Here is a 14241-nt window from a genome sequence, read left to right on the forward strand (position 1 = left end):
CTTCACAGTCATGTGAACTCTCTTACCTCCATCATCTCTGTGACCAAAAAGACATTCCTCTCCTCTCCAAAAGCTTCAGTGTGTTCTTTCATGACTTTTATTATCATTTGATTTAATAAATATAAAGGTGGTTCCAGGGTGCCTGCGTGGCTCAGTCAGTTAAGTGTCCAACTTTGGCTCGGGTCATGATCTCGCGGTTCATGGTTTTGGGCCTTGCATCGGGCTCTGTGCTGACAGCTCAGAGCCTGGAGCCTGCTTCAGATTCTGTGTCTCCCTCTCTCTCTGCCTGTCCCCTGCTCATGCTCTGTCTTTCTCTCTCTCTCTCAAAAATAAGTAAACATAAAAAAAAACAAAAAAAAAAAACCAAAACAAAAAAAAAAACCCAGATGCTTCCAATGGAATGGAGAAGCTAGTACAGGGTGTTTTTTTTTTTCCTCCCAGAGATGGCCTCCTTAACAGCCCCTGAGCAATGTTCTCCCTTAAAAGTTTGTTTCTACATAGAAGAAATACTAGGCTATTTCTAGAACTTCATAGAAAATAGCAGTCTTGGACAGAGCTAGATCATTTTTTTAAATGAGTCCTAATTGTGTATTGTTACAAAGTATTTGAGGCCAACTTGAAATTATATCAATATCCCTATGTTGTATACAAAAATAAAGCATAAAAATAATATGAAAGTATAAAAACAATGATATGCTTTGGCCCAACAATTCTCATTCCAAATAGATACCCATCACTTCTTGGCCTTTTGGCTAAGATCAAGTGTAGTATCTGTTTTTATCAGTTTAATATCTGATACCTCCTCTATCCAAATAGATACCCAAAGAACATCAAGCTACCACTAACAACTGCTATTTATCTTTCTTCCTGGGCCCATGGCTCATATCTCTCAGTCTCCTTTGCAGTTAGGTAGACTCATGTGACTGAATTCTGGGTAAAGAAACATGGGAATAAGTGATGTTCACTACCTCAAGACCTGAGGTACAAGGAAACCTTCCATACAACCCTCTAGGCACCCTCTCTCTCTTTCTCTATGTGCCCACTGAAATGTTACATTTATTATATCATTTAGCCTACTTTCACAAATACACACTTTACAACACTGAGAAGGAGCCCAAAGGGATTAGAAAGTAGAAACAAAATGGTTAATTTTTACTGATGTGATATTCTATATAGAACATCCAAGAGAACTGACCAATTATTCGAAACCATGGTAGAGCTCAGGTATATTGCTGAAAATGAGACTAATATTCAAAATTCATTTATGTTAAAACTATATTCAAGCATCAAACTATAAAATGAAATAAAAAAGGTACTGTTTATAATATCAATAAACCTCTATGGCAATCAAGACTAAATCTAATAAAAGATGTAAGAGAAAGCTTTATATGAAGAAATGTTAGAAAAGATTACTGAAATAATTAAGAAAATATGTGTGTTAAGGTTCCTCAAAGAAAAAGTACTGATAGGATATCTATAGGTATAGATACACATATAAATATAGGTAGATATAAAATATTATATTATATATTGCATATTATGTGTGTGTTTATTTTCTTACATTTCTGTAGATTAGCACAAATACAGGTCTCACTAGGCTAAAATCAAAGTGTCAGCAGGGTGGTATTCATATCTATGGGCTTTAGAGGTATAATTTCCTTGCCCTTTCCGGCTTCTGGAGACTGCTGGCATTCCTGGCTGATGGCCTTATTCCTCCATCTTGAAAGCCAAGAATATTGCATGTATCTTCCCAATCTCCTCTATCACATCTTTCTCTCATGCTAATCGCAGCTGGGAAAGCTTCTCCCCTTTTAAAATCTAGGCATTAGATTGAGCCCATCTAGATAATCCAGAATAATCTCTACATATCAAAGCTTTAATTTAATCATATCTGCCAAGTTCCTTTGTCATGCAAAGTAACATATTCATAGGTTCCAGGGATCCGGATGTGAATATCTTTGGGGAGGAGTTTTTCTGACTGCCATACCACTTATCAAATTTTAAGTTATATTATATCAAACACTGTGGTACTGGTATAAGTCTACAAGGTTAGAGACCTACAAAAAAAATCATGTGTATTTAGAAGTAGGCTTTTTTTTTAAGTTTAGTTATTTATTTTGAGAGAGACAGAGCATGAGCAGGGGAGGGACAGAGAGAGAAGGAGAGAGAGAGAGAGAGAGAGAGAGAGAATCACAAGCAGGTTCTGCACTCAAACTCATGAACCACGAGACCATGACCTGCGTGCAGATCAAGAGTAGTATGCTTAACTGACTCAACCACCCAAGCACCCCTCATGTGTGCTTTTTATTTTTTTATTATTTTTTATTTCATTATTATTTTTTTTAATTTAAATCCAAGTTAGTTAATACATAGTGTAATACTGACTTCAGGAATAAAATTCAGTGATTCATCACTTACATATAATATCCAGTGCTCATCCCAACAAGTATCCTCCTTAATGCCCCTCACCCATTTAACCCATCCCCATATCCAACACCCAACCCAAAAATCGTGTTTGTTCTCTGCATTTAATATTCTTTTAAGGTTTTTCCTCTGCTCTGTTTTTATATTATTTTTGCTTCCTTTCCCTTATGTTCATCTGTTTTGTATCTTAAATATGAGTGAAATAATGTGATATTTGTCTTTCTCTGACTTATTTCAATTAGCATGATATACTCTAGTATCATCCACATTGTTGCAAACGGAAAATTTCATTCTTTTTGATCACTAATATTCCATTGTGTATATATACCACATCTTCTTTATTCATTCATCAGTTGATGGACATTTGGGCTCTTTCCAAAATTTGGCTATTGTCCATTGTGCTACTATAAATACAGGAGTGCATGTGCCTCTTCGAATCAGCAGTCCTGTATCCTTTGGATAAATACCCTAGTAGTGCAATTGCTGGGTCATAGGGACATTCTATTTTTAATTTTTTGAGGAATGTCCATACTGTTTTCCAGAGTGGCAGCACCAGTCGCATTCCCACCAGCAGCGCAAAAGTGTTCCTTTTTCTCCAGGTCCTTGACAACATCTGTTGTTGCTTGAGTTGTTAATTTTAGCCATTCTGACAAGTGTGAGGTGATATCTCATTGTGGCTTTGGTTTGTATTTCCCTGATGATGGGTAATGGTGAACATTTTTCATGTGTCTGTTAACCATTTGAATGCCTCTCTCAGACAAGTGTCTATTCATGTCTTTTGCACATTTCTTCACCAGATTATTTGTTTCTTTGCTTGTTGAATTTAGTAAATTCTTTATAAATTTTGGATACTTTTTATCTGATATATCATTTGCAAATATCTTCTCTCATACCATTGGTTGCTTTTTAATTTCACTAATTGTTTCCTTGACTATGTGGAAGCTTTTTCTCTTGATGAGGTTCCAATAGTTCACTTTTGTTTTTGTTTCCATTGCCTCCAGAGACATGTGAGTAAGAAGTTGCTGCAGCTGAGGTCAAAGAGGTTGTTGCCTGTTTTCTCCTTTAGGATTTTGATGGCCTCCTGTCATTCACCCACTTTGAGTTTATTTTTGTGTTTGGTGTAAGAAAGTGGTCCAAGTTCATTTTTCTGCATGTCGCTGTCCAATTTTCCCAGCATCATTTGCTGAAAAGACTGTCTTTTTTCCCTTGCATATTCTTTCCTGCTTTGTCAAGGATTAGTTGGTCATACGTTCGGGTGTCCATTTCCAGGTTCTCTATTATGTTCCATTGATCTGAGTGTCTGTTCTTGTGCCAGTACCATACTGTCTTGATGATTACAGCTTTGTAGTATAGCTTGAAGTCTAGGATTGTGATGCCTCCAGCTTTGGTTTTCTTTTTTATGATTGCTTTGGCTATTTGTGGTTTTTTCTGGTTCCATACAAATTTTAGGATTGTTTGTTCTAGCTCTGTGAAGAATGCTGGTATTATTTTGATAGCGATTGCATTGAATATGTAGACTGTTTGGGGTAGCATTGACATTTTAACAATATTCGTTCTTCCAATCCATGAGCGTGGAATATTTTTCCATTTTTTTGTGTCTTCTTCGATTTCTTTCATAGCTTTCTATAGTTTTAAGTGTATAGATTATTCATCTCTTTGGTTAGGTTTATTCCCAGTTATTTTATGGTTTTTGGTGCAGTTATGGAATCAATTCCTTGGTTTCTCTTTCTGCTGCTTCAATATTTGTGTATAGAAATGCAACCCATTTCTGTATATTGATTTTACATCCTGTGACATTGCCAAATTCATGGATCAGTTCTAGCGGTTTTTTGCTGGAATCTTGGATTTTCCATATAGAGTATTATGTCATCTGTGAAGTGTGAAAGTTTGACTTCCTTCTTGCTGATTTGGATGCTGTTTATTTCTTTGTGTTGTCTGATTGCTAAGGCTAGGACTTCCCAAACTATGTTAAATAACAGTGGTGAGAAAGGACATCCTCATCCATTCCTGATGGGAAAATTCTCAGTTTTTCTCCATTGAGGATGATATTAGCAGTGGGTCTTTCATATATAGCCATCATGATTTTGAGGTATGATCCTTCTATCCCTACTTTCTTGAGGGTTTTTATCAATAAAGAACGCTGTATTGTGTCAATGCTTTTTCTGCATCTATTGAGAGGATCATGTGGTTCTTATTCTTTCTTTTATTAATGTGATGTATCACATTGACGGATTTGCAGATATTGAACCAGCCCTGAATTACAGCAATAAATCCCATTTAATCATGGTAAATAATTCTTTTAATGTATTGTTGGTTCCAGTTTGCTAGTATCTTGTTGAGAATTTTTGCATCCATGTTCTTCAGGGAAATTGGTTGGTAGTTCTCCATTTTCATGGGGTCTCTGTCTGCTTTTGGAATCAAGGTAATGCTGGCCTCATAAAATGAGTTTGTAAGTTTTCGTTCCATTTCTATTTTTTGGAACAGCTTCAAAAGAATAGGTGTTAATACTTTTAAATGTTTGGTAGATTTCCCCAGGAAAGCCATCCCCGGACTCTTGTTTGTTGGAAGATTTTTGATTACTGATTCAATTTCTTTACTGGTTATATGTCTGTTCAAATTTTCTTTTTTTTCCTGTTTCAGTTTTGATACTTTATATGTTTCTAGAATTTGTCTGTTTCTTCCAGACTGCCCAGTTTTTTGGCATATAATTGCTCATAATGTTATCTTATTATTATTTGTATTTCTGTGGTGTTGGTTATATTCTCGCCTCTTTTACTCATGATTTTATTTATTTAGGTCCATTCCTTTTTCTTTTTGATCAGTCTGGCTAGGGGTTTATAAATTGTTAATTCTTTCAAAGAAACAATTCCAGGTTTAATTGATTTGTTATACTGTTTTTATTTTGATATCATTTATTTCTGCTCTAATTTTTATTATTTCCCATCTTCTGCTGGTTTGGGGCTTTATTTGCTGTTCTTTTTCCAGCCATTTTAGGTGTTAGCTTAGGTTGCATGCTTGAGGCCTTTCTCCCTTCTTTGGAAAGGCCTGGATTGCTATATACTTCCCTCTTATGACTACCTTTGCTGCATTCCAAAGGTTTTGGGCTGTTGTGTTTTCATTTTCATGGTTTCCATGTACTTTTTAACATCCTCTTTAATTTCTTGGTTAACCCGTTCATTCTTCAGTAGGATGTTCTTTAATCTCCAAGTATTTGTGGTCTTTCCAAATTTTTTCTTGTGGTTGATTTTGAGTTTCATAGCGTTGTGGCCTGAAAATATGCAAGGTATGATCTTGATCTTTTTGTCTTGTTGAGGGCTGATTTGTGAATCAGTATGTATTCTATTCTGGAGAATGTTCCATGTGCACTTGAGAAGAATGTGTATTCTGCTGCTTTAGGATGAAATGTTCTGAATATACCTGTTAAGTCCATCCAGTTCAGTGTGTCATTCAAAGTATGGCTACTCCAGCTTTCTTTTGATGACCATTAGCATGACAGATTGTTCTCCATCCCCTTATTTTCAAAATCCAGGTGTCTTTAGGTCTAAAATGAGTCTCTTGTGGGACCCCTGGGTGGCTCAATCAGTTAAGCATCCGACTTCAGCTCAGGTTGGGATCACACAGTTCATTGGTCCAAGCCCTGCATCCGGCTCTGTGCTGACAGCTAAATCTGGAGTTTGCTTGCTTCAGATTCTGTGTCTCCCTCTCTCTCTCTGCCCCTCCCCAATTCATGCTCTCTCTCTCTCTCTCTCAAAAATAAATATACATTAAAATAATTTTTTAAATGAGTCTCTTGTAAGCAGCATATAGATGGGTCTTGTTTTCTATCCATTCTGATACTCTGTGTCTTTTGATTGGAGTGTTTAATCCATTGACATTTAGAGTGAGCACTGAAAGGTATGAATTTAGTGCCATTTTGTTGCCTGTTGAGTTTGTGTTTCTGGTGATGTTCTGATCCTTTCTAGTCTTTGTTGCTTTTGGTCTTTTTTGTTTTGTTTTGTCTTTTCTCCTTTCAGAGTCCCCCTTAAAATTTCTTGCAGGGCTGGTTTAGTGGTCATGAACTTCTTTAGTTTTTGTCTGGAAACTCTTTATCTCTCCTTCTATTTTGAATGACAGCCTTGCTGGATAAAGAATTCCTGGTTGCATATTTCTGATTCAACACATTGAATGTATCCTGCCACTCTTTTCTGGGCTGCCAAGTTTCTGTGGATAGGTCTGCTGCAAACCTGATCTGTCTTCCCTTATAGGTTAAGGACTTTTTTTTTTCCATTGCTGTTTTCATAATTCTTTCCTTGTCTGTGTATTTTGTGAATTTGACTATGATATGCCTTGGTGATGGTTAGTTCTTATTGAATCTAATTGGTGTTCTCTGTGCTTCTTGTATTTTGATGTCTGTGTATTTCCCCAGATTAGGAAGGTTTTCTGCTATAATTTGCTCACATAAACCTTCTTACCCTTTAGTCTCTCTCTTCATCTGGTATTCAGATGAATATTTTAAGAATTACTGAGTTCTCTAAGTCTTGTATGATATTTTCCCTTTGCATCCCTCTTTTTTTCTGCTTCATTATTCTCTATAATTTTGTCTTCTATATCACTGATTCTCTGCTCTGCTTTGTCCATCTTTGCTGTCATGGCATCCATTCAAGACTGCATCTCAGTTGCAGCATTTTTAATTTCATTCTGACTAGATTTTACTTCTTTTATCTCTGCAGCAAGGAATTCTATGCTTTTTTCAACGTCAGGTAGTATTCTTATTATCATGGTTCTAAATTCTAGTTCAGACATCTTGCTTATATCTGTGCTAATTAAGCCCCTAGTTGTCATTGCTTTACATTCTTCATTTTGGGGTGAATCCCCTCATTTTGTCACTTTGGAGGAAAAATAAAATAAAATAATAAATTAAAAACTGAACAAAAATTCAAATAAGAGAAGCTAGATCCTAGGGATGTTTTGCTCTGCTTGTTGAAAGAAGCTTGATAGAATAGAGGGGGGAAAAGGCAAAGAAAAGAAAAAAAGTAAGAAAAAAATTTAAAAATTTAAAAAATTATATAATAAAATAGAATAAAATGAAATAGAATGAAATAGAATGAAAATTTTAAAAACAAAAAATTAAGTCAAAGAATAAAAGAAAAATAAAATTTTCTCTTTCTGTATCCAATAAAGAAGATAAAACAATTTAAGCAAAAATAGAAGTAAAGAAAATGAACAAATAAATGAACCAGCAAACAGAATAAAATCCAAATGAAGTTACATCCACTTTCCCCTAAAACTCAGACTCTGAAACCCTGTATAGGTCATACACTAAGCAGATGGAGTGACTTGTGTTGGTCTTTTAGGGGATGTGCTTGGAGGGTGTAGTTGGGCGGGGCTTGGTGTAACGGCTCTGTTCTCCACTAGGTGGCACTGCTTAGCTTACTGCGGTGGATCAGTGTGGGGGCACATAGAGGTGGAAATGGCTTCACCCAGATCCCTAGTCTCTAGCACAGGAACTTCATGCTCTCACTGACCTACAATCAAACACCCTTCCTTTGTCTCAGGCCTCTGTCCACCGTCCACTCTCCACCTTTACTCTGTCCATGTCCCAGCTTGCCAGACAGCAACTGCCTCCAGAGTTTTATCTCATATGGGGTTGTTTTTCAAAACCCCATGCTTCAGAGACCCTTGCAGCTTGGACCTGCACTGCTCTCTGGGGGAGAGTCTCACTGAGCAATGGCTGGGTGCTGGATTGCCCAGAAAACATTCATGTGATTGTGCAGTGGCAGAGGTTCAGAGATTATGGCAAATCATAACACAGAGCCAGAGCCAGAGCCAGGTTTCACCACATCCTGGCATCTTTGTCCCAATATCAGCAAACATGGCTGCTCTCTGGGGTCTGCCAGGACCTTTGCCTGTGGGAAGACTGTATGGCTTCTACCAAATGCACTCCAAGCAGGGGAACTTCTTCTCTCCATGTGGCACACAGACCCCTCAGACTCTGCTCCCTGCTCCTGGGGATTTGTCCTACTTCCTCACCAGAGCAATACCAGGCACTGAGCTCCAGGACTTCAGACTCTGCCCTCCACTGTTTATAGAATCCTGTGGTATTGAAACCCTCCCCTTTCTTACCATCAATGGTTTGGGGAACAGATTCCTTGTTCTATCCCCTGCCAGTGTTTTCACTCTTTCTCTTTTTCTCCAGCAACTTTAAGGGGAATGCTTTTCTTGCATGATCCAGATGTGCCGCACTCTCCCCCTCTCTGTTTCTCTGTCCTCTCTCCACGAAAACAGCTCCCTACTCTCTGCAGCTTTTCTCTCCCACAGTTCACCTCTCCACACTGTGTACCTGCTGAGTTCTGTGGCTCAAGTTATGCACATTGTTGTATTAATCCGCAAATCAATTTCCTAGGTGTGCAAAATGTTTTTGTGCTGATCTAGCTACATTTCACAGATGAGACAAGCTCAGGGTCTCCATGTTGCTTTGCCCCCGCTGACTTAACATTCCCCCCGCCCCACCACCTGCTTTTAGCTTTTTATGCAAGATTTAAGCCTTCTATTAAAAAGAACACTTGAAAATCATAAGGTGAAATATAAATTATTTAATACTTGGCACAGGGGCAAGCTAAAAACAGATCCTCCTATTATATTTATGCAAAAATAAGTATTTAAAATAATATGAAAAGAGAAGCTAAATCTTTTAAAATGAAAATATTAGAGAATACCTTTATATGGCATTTTAAAACATTTCTTTAACAGAATACTAAAAGCAAAAACCATAAAAGAAAAGATCTGTAAATTTGAGCACTTTAAACATGAAAGCAATTTTCATGAAAAAGACATCACAAATAAAACAAAAGACTGACAGGGACATATTTTGCAAACTGTATCTTAAAAACCAGTAAGAAAAAAAAGACCTGCAGGCCAAAAAGGAAATGAATGAAGGATATAAACAGACAATTCACAGAAGGAGTGTAAAGAGTTAATAAAAACTATTCTCAATATAATTAGTAATCAGGGAAATTAAAAATAAAACCTCAATGGGATATAATTCCCCAACTATTAAATTATCAAAAATTAATTAGGGATGACACCAAGGGTTAGTGATGATGTAAGGAAACAGCGATTTTTATTTATTGCTGATGGCAGTGTAAACTGTTATAGCCATTTTTTTAAGTTCTTTTATTTTTGAGAAGGGGGAAGGGGCAGTGAGAGAGCAAGGGACAGAGAGAAGAATCCCAAACAGGTTCCAGGCTATCAGCTTAGAACCCAAAATGGGGCTCAAACTCAGGAACTATGAGATCATGACCTGAGCTGAAATCAAGAGTCAGACACTTAACCAACTGAGCCACCCAAGTGCTCCCATAGCCATTTTAGAGAGCAATTTGGCAATACCAGATAAAGACAAATATGATCATTCTACAGGAGCTATCAGTTTGCCTCCTGGATTTCTCCTCAAGGCCATATGTACAAAAATGTTTATTTCAGCGTTGTTTGTAATAGTAAAAAATAAACAAACAAAATCCTGCCATCAGGAGTTGCATTTTTCTGTGAATTCTTATACATATGATGTTAATAAAAACACTCAATTAGAAAAAAACAACCTACCATCCTATTAAACAGGGCCGGCCAACAGTTACTGAGGATTCAGACTGGTCCCTGGGAGTGGAATGGGTTAGGTACACATGAAAGAATGTTATATTGCTGTTAAATGAATGAACTAAATCTACATTTAGCAATATGAATAAATCTTTAAAACATGTTAATTAAAAGTTGAAAAAGGATAAATACAGCAGAATGACATGTATGAAAGTAATTAAATGAAAAGATAGTGCAAACTGTTCCAAAACACATACTTATGTAGTAAAACTACAAGTATAGGCACAAAAATGATGCAAAACAATTTCAGATAAGTTTTTACCTCTGAGGAGGGGTGAAGATGAGGGGTGAAGATATATCTATATAATCTTGTATGTCTACACAAGAGAGAGAGATCAAACATATTGAAAAATGTTAATATCTGCTAAATCTTGGTGGAAAACAGGTCTGTTATATTGTGTTCTGGACTTCCCTGGATGTTTTGTATTTCGTATGAAATGTGTGATTATGTTTTATAAAGGAAAGAAAAAGCAGAGGTGGGCAAGAGCTAAGGGAAGACTAAGCAGTGAAAGAAAACAATCCCTTGAACTGAAAATCATTCACTATTTTTTTTTTTTTCAACAGACATTTATTACAGACTTGCTATGTGACTTATTTTTGTGCTAGGAATTTGAATGAAATCCTACTTTTAAAGCCATGTCAGTAGTAATTGTACCAGTGTTATTTAATAATGGAACACTATGCTTATGACTTGAACCAGCTGAAGTCAAACCCAGTAGGGATGCTTCATTTTGCATAATACAGACCAGTCCAAGTCTTTAGATTGTTCCTGTGTAATTGGATGGCTGCTGAATCTTTTAAGGACATACTGCTGTTCATTCACTCAGCTTCTTCCTCATCATTCAGTAAAAACTAAACCATCTGTTGTAATGAATATAAGGCTTCCTGCTCTCAATTCTATCTTCTGATTCCCCCGCTAAATGCTGGTTGTCACTTTCAATTTAAAAAAACATCATTATACTTTCCAATTCCTCCTTTAGAATTTTCCTGTGAGGATCTCAAAGCACTTCATGCATTCAAGAAAAGTGTTGCAATTTGTCCAGGGAATTCAGTAGCAGTGTTAGCCCCATTTTATAGACTGGACAAGTGGAGATCCCAGAGAGTTTCGGGGTTCCGTACCCATCATTTTGAAAGTTAGTGCCATTGAAGAAGCAAAGTGTGAGTTGCTACTCTTAGACCTAAAATGTCAACACTGAGCAGTGCTTTGTGGAAAAATTTCAGAAAATTTTTCACAGCACTAGAATCTAACCTGATGGACTCTGTATCAGCTGTAGTTGACAAGTCTTCCTGTAGGCTGTGGGTGGTCTCCAGGCAGCAGACCCTGGTAGAGCTGGCTAGTGAATTGGATGAGACTGAAGAGGGAGAGAGGTACTTGGGAAAGAGGGCTGTGAATGGTAAGCTGGAGGTCGGGAAGGTTTTCTCTGATGAAACTCAGTGTCAGAGTGGAAAATCTGGACCTTAGAGGGGAAAGCATAAAACTATTAATTAAGGCGCTGGTATTTACTTTTTAATAAGAAAGGCAGAAAATCTCATTTGGGCATTGGAAATGGAAAATTTCACCTCAGTAACCACAAAGTAAGGAGTTTCAAAGTGACTTAACCAGTTCTTCTGGCATTTTTGTCCACCCCCCCCCCCCCCCCACCCTTCCCTGGTTTCTTCTCCTCTTCCTTTCTTTCCTCCTTTTTTTTCAAAAGCCTCTCTACTCTCCATTAAAGATGGTCCATGATATAATGTCAAGAGACATCTCAGGAGCCCCACCTTCTCAGTTCCCAAACCATGAAATGCCATCAGCCATTGTTCTCTCAGACCCCAAGTACCATACTTCATTCCACTCAAGTAAGAAATCAGCTTTTCGTTTTCCACTCCCTATGAAAACAGGAAATCAACCTCTTGGCAATCTGGGACATACCTGGGTCTTGAGCACTGAATCCAACTCACTGGTTTTAAGAAAATGTAATCTTATATCATGTTTAAATGTTAGCCTAACAAAAATTAATGAGAATATGTTAAAGAATAAGATAATTATGGCTTCACCATGTAAACACAAACTTCTGATTTGTTAATGAAACAAACTTTTCATTCTAAATGACCAAATGCCACTCTTCTTATTTGAAGAATATACTAATGTAGTTTATACTCTAAATATGGCCACTTGAAAGAAATCTTATGAGGTTCTGGCTTGCCCTTTTTATTGACAGATTCACATCTCAGCTATATCAGACCTATATCTTAAGTCTCTTTGTTAGGGACCAGCAATAAATTACCTGAGGTCAAGTTCTGTTTATACAGTGGACTGTTCTGAGAGAATTACCTTCTTGACTTAATAGCTTCCTTTCGGGTGACATTTCTCCCTGAAAGAAGACAAATTGTCTAAGGTCAGCCTGCAGATCAGCTCCGAGTGTAGGAGGAAATTGTAGTGGATCAGCCAAATTGCACCAGCTCTACCCACCAGGATCAGGCAGCACGCCGCCAGTCAGAGGCCAGCCCTGAGGGACCACAGCCCCTCAAGAGCAGAGTTTTCAAACCTTTCTTTCTGGGCTGCTCTTGAATTTTATCTCCCCACCCCCCACCCTCCCCAATCAGCAATAAAATGGTTCAGAGCTGAATTGCTTTGAAAGCACTTTATTTCCCTCCATCTAACTAAGGCTAATTGAGGAGTCTGAATGGGAAATGAAGGTGAGTCTCAGACTCAACTTGAGCTTGAATCTGTTCAGTTTTATCCACTGGAGTAATGGAGTAAACTCCAAATTGTAATTTTTACTAGAGGGGAAACTTTAGAAGTTAGAAGTGGACTCAAAGCAATTAATGGGTTTCAGGGCACTAAAAACAGAGTAATTTATTCTTAAAGGTGATTGCCTTCTACATGAAGCAATTCAAAGAGATAATTTCTCTCTTATTTACCTACAAAGGATCTGGTGGCTTTGCCAAGTAAGTGAGTATTTTATTCCTCCTTAAAGGAAAAACACAGAGAAAGGGAGAAAAATAGAAATACAAGTCTCTTTTTAATTAAGCATTTTGTCCTTTGAAGTTATTCTGATTTTTTTTTCACATTGATGATGTAATTTATGTAAATAATCATCTATCTATGAAAGGAGTGTGTCTGTCAAAAGCTGAAATAAAAAACATCCGTCATTTTGAAGTGATTAACATTCTCCAGATGTTTAAATCATCAGATTTCAGGAGTTTCTCTTTGTTGTGATAATGATATAGTATCCAGAACAAGAATGTTTACTTTTTTGTATGGGTCAAACGCAGATTTTTCACAATCCTATTAAGGCATGCAGTTCATTGTAATTGTATGTGCAGATGAAAGCATATTCAGTTATTATTATTCCCCTTAATTGTAAACTGCTGCTGGTAATTTTACTGTAAAGCTCAAACAAAAGGAGTGTACTTGAAAGGACCACCACTGCCCACTTATGTAATCAATTTATATATGTCAAGTTTGTACTGGGATGGTTATCCTGTTCTGTTACCAGACATGTGACATGCTACCACCCTGCAGCTCGGGGCACGCACGCATGCCACTGGCTCCCTTTGCAGGCTGCTTGGAAATACAGTACATGTTGGTGATAATGTTAAATGACAGTTCCAAACTATTTCCCTTAGGCCTGTTTGACCCTTGAGTTCAGGGTAAAACAGGAATGGTTCCGCTTACCTTCAAGGCCTGAGCATCCTTGCCATTGGCAGGTTTAACTGGGAGGCTTTGAGAAGCTCCCTAGAGGCCCAATTACCCCTGTTAGGGGACCTATTGAAACATTAATGACATGTAGGCACTTCATTCATAAAGTTGGGCTCAGCTCATGTCTAGCCTTACCCCACACACACCCTTGCTGGCTTCAGATCTGAAATGCTTGTAGGGATTTATTAAAACCTCTTGACTAGGGCACAAACTGACTACATGCTTATTATGTGCTACCTAAATGCATTCAAGGCTGGGGGGGGGGGTCTTAAATTCCCATGTGCCTAGCTCAGTCTTATAGAACTGCATTAACTAAGAACAAGAAATACCAAATAATTTCTCAAGAACTATGCATTAGTAATAATGCCTCTGACTTTTTTTGTCTATTGAGCCTATGATACATATGTTCAGGAATTTAATGTGATATTATTCCATCAATGGTCACACAATTCTACTCTTTTGAACATCAGAGAGATCTCTTGGTATCAACAGAGGGAGAAAATGTC

General features: G+C 37.4%; 1 pseudogene; it reads left to right on the top strand.

Annotated features, from left to right (window-relative positions):
* Positions 1-732: 732 nt before the first annotated feature.
* Positions 733-844, top strand: LOC132674140 (U2 spliceosomal RNA; annotated as a pseudogene).
* Positions 845-14241: the final 13397 nt, after the last annotated feature.

This window comes from Panthera onca, chromosome C1 (assembly GCF_046562875.1).
Source record: "Panthera onca isolate mPanOnc1 chromosome C1, mPanOnc1 haplotype 2, whole genome shotgun sequence".
Lineage (NCBI taxonomy): Eukaryota > Metazoa > Chordata > Mammalia > Carnivora > Felidae > Panthera > Panthera onca.